Source organism: Panulirus ornatus, unplaced genomic scaffold (genome assembly GCF_036320965.1).
Source record: "Panulirus ornatus isolate Po-2019 unplaced genomic scaffold, ASM3632096v1 CTG_2175_pilon, whole genome shotgun sequence".
Lineage (NCBI taxonomy): Eukaryota > Metazoa > Arthropoda > Malacostraca > Decapoda > Palinuridae > Panulirus > Panulirus ornatus.
In genome coordinates this window covers 6,178-9,353 of record NW_027264276.1, presented here as the reverse complement: position 1 = coordinate 9,353, position 3,176 = coordinate 6,178, and the positions used below count along the sequence as shown (strand labels likewise).

General features: G+C 39.1%; 1 pseudogene; it reads right to left on the bottom strand.

Moving 5' to 3' along the window:
- Nucleotides 1-1,905: 1,905 nt before the first annotated feature.
- On the bottom strand, nucleotides 1,906-2,351 carry LOC139748431 (mitochondrial intermembrane space import and assembly protein 40 pseudogene; annotated as a pseudogene).
- Between the last annotated feature and the right edge of the window lie 825 nt (nucleotides 2,352-3,176).

The following is a 3,176-nucleotide window of genomic DNA, read 5'->3' as shown; positions in this document are numbered from 1 at the left end:
GGGGAATCATAGGGTGGGGGAGGGGGGCGAAAATCCTGGGAGCCTTGAAGAATGTGTGGAAGTCGAGAACATTATCTCGGAAAGCAAAAATGGGTATGTTTGAAGGAATAGTGGTTCCAACAATGTTGTATGGTTGCGAGGCGTGGACTATGGATAGACTTGTGCTTATGAGGATGGATGTGCTGGAAATGAGATGTTTGAGGACCATGTGTGGTGTGAGGTGGTTTGATCGAGTAAGTAACGTAAGGGTAAGAGAGATGTGTGGAAATAAAAAGAGCGTGGTTGAGAGAGCAGAAGAGGGTGTTTTGAAATGGTTTGGGCACATGGAGAGAATGAGTGAGGAAAGATTGACCAAGAGGATATATGTGTCGAAGGTGGAGGGAACGAGGAGAAGTGGGAGACCAAATTGGAGGTGGAAAGATGGAGTGAAAAAGATTTTGAATGATCGGGGCCTGAACATGCTGGAGGGTGAAAGGCGGGCAAGGAATAGAGTGAATTGGAACGATGTGGTATACCGGGGTCGACGTGCTGTCAATGGATTGAATAAGGGCATGTGAAGCATCTGGGGTAAACTATGGAAAGTTCTGTGGGGCCTGATTGTGGAAAGGGAGCTGTGGTTTCTTGCATTATTGCATGACAGCTAGAGACTGAGTGTGAACGAATGGGGCCTTTGTTGTCTTTTCCTAGTGCTACCTTGCACACATGAGGGGGGAGGGGGATGGTATTCCATGTGTGGCGAGGTGGCGATGGGAATGAATAAAGGCAGACAGTGTGAATTGTGTGCATGGGTATATATGTACGTGTCTGTGTGTGTATATATATGTGTACATTGAGATGTATAGGTATGTATATTTGCGTGTGTGGACGTGTATGTATATACATTGTGTATGGAGGTGGGTTGGGCTATTTCTTTCATCTGTTTCCTTGCGCTACCTCGCAAACGCGGGAGACAGCGACAAAGCAAAATAAAAAAAATATATATATATATATATATATATATATATATATATATATATATATATATATATATATATATATATTTTTTTTTTTTTTTTTTTTCATACTATTCGCTATTTCCCGCGATAGCGAGGTAGCGTTAAGAACAGAGGACTGGGCCTTTGAGGGAATATCCTCACCTGGACCTCTTCTCTGTTCCTTCTTTTGGAAAATTAAAAACAAAAACGAGAGGGGAGGATTTCCAGCCCCCCGCTCCCTTCCCTTTTAGTCGCCTTCTACGACACGCAGGGAATACGTGGGAAGTATTCTTTCTCCCCTAATAATATATAAGGGAAAGGAAGAGAAAAAAACCCTCACACATGTTCTTACAGCTCACTCTAAGCAGGGTGTTTTAGACAAGTGGATTCATACTCTACCAAATATAACAAATTTCACCATTTTATTAATGTTCGAAAAAATCCTGTTCATTTATAAAAATATTAATTTTGCCATTCAAGATGTTTTCAGAAATTTTTATTACCAAATTATTACCATAGCTGTTTATAAGATATACTCTTTTATTGTACAAAATTATGAGGTTTTAAGTGAATACATTAAATAAGTATGTTTAAAATATGTAAGGCATCATTCTAAAAAGTTTTCATTTTATTACTAAAATGAAAATAACAGTATAATGTCAAATTCAAAACACATACATAGCACCCGCATATCCATTTTATTAAAATTTATCTCCTCATTAATGATTACTGTTTGTTCCAAGATTTTCAAATAAGTAATTGCATCATAATTTTCTAATACATTAATCATAAATTTCATATAATGCCTTATGTCATGACAATACTGCATGTGCACACTTTCAGTCACATATGAAATATTTTGTCATCACTAAAGTTTACAAGATATTTTATGTACATTAACAATTACACTAAACCAAATAGATTTTAAAAACTATGCTTCTACTGAGACTTTATCAGACTGTTCTACTTCGACAGGGGCTTCACTGGGCACTTCGTCTTTGTCATCCTTATTTCCATAAACATTAGGGTACTGTGCCATACAGTCAGACATTTGTCGGAAAGGTCCTATACAGTCACTACCTTTGGGATCTGCTTCTGAGTAGTGGAAACAAGTAAATGCTTCTCGAAACTCAACACCACATGGCCCTGTTGCCATACCTCCTAAGCATGGGCAGGACCAATTGATTTCTCCATCTGGTTGTATAAGTCCAGCTGGAGGTTCATCATCCTCTGGTAATGATACTGCTGCAGGTCCATTGTGGTCCTCCTCTGTTACAAATATTACACGATCTTTTCTTGACCAATTATTGTGTGTATCTTGCCGATTTCATCAATTGGGAAGGAGAGCCAATTACCTTCCTGTTTGCAGTAGGACATCCCTATGTATTAGGACTACGTAAAATCAGCAGCAAGTATTAGTTTGGTGTTTGTGCCTCTTTCTTTCTTTCTTTGAAACTATTCGCCATTTCCCGCGTTAGCGAGGTAGCGTTAAGAACAGAGGACTGGGCCTTTGAGGGAATATCCTCACCTGGCCCCCTTCTCTGTTCCTTCTTTTGGAAAATCAAAAAAAAAAGAGAGGGGAGGATTTCCAGCCCCCTGCTCCCTCCCCTTTTAGTCGCCTTCTACGACACGCAGGGAATACGTGGGAAGTATTCTTTCTCCCCTATCCCCTATATATATATATATATATATATATATATATATATATATATATATATATATATATATATATATGGAGTGATAAGAGAGATGAAACCAAAACTAAGGAAAGGGCAGGGTGGAGAGATGGAGTGTAGGATGAGGTATAGTGGTTAGTGGCAAGCCTGAGTTTGGATGATACTGTGTTCTTTGTTGAGAGAGAAGAGGAATCGCAGATGGCTGTAAGTGTGACATATGATGAGTGTAAGGCACAGGTGATTGAAGGTAAATGCAAGTAAAAGTAATGTTGTCTGAAAGGAAACCGTGAAAATTTATATTTTGAAAATCCATAAGGAGTGACGTAAGATAATGTACTGAACTGCTTGACAGACATGGGGGGAGAAAGATTGGAAGAGGTCACGGAAATTCAGTATTCAGCAGCTGTCTTGGGAAGTCTGGTGGTATAGAAGTAGAGATAAGGGAGAGAGCAGTACTGTGTAGAAGAGTAGTTGGATCCCTTTATAGAATAATGAAGAGTAGAGGTCTAACATGTAAGTACAGGAA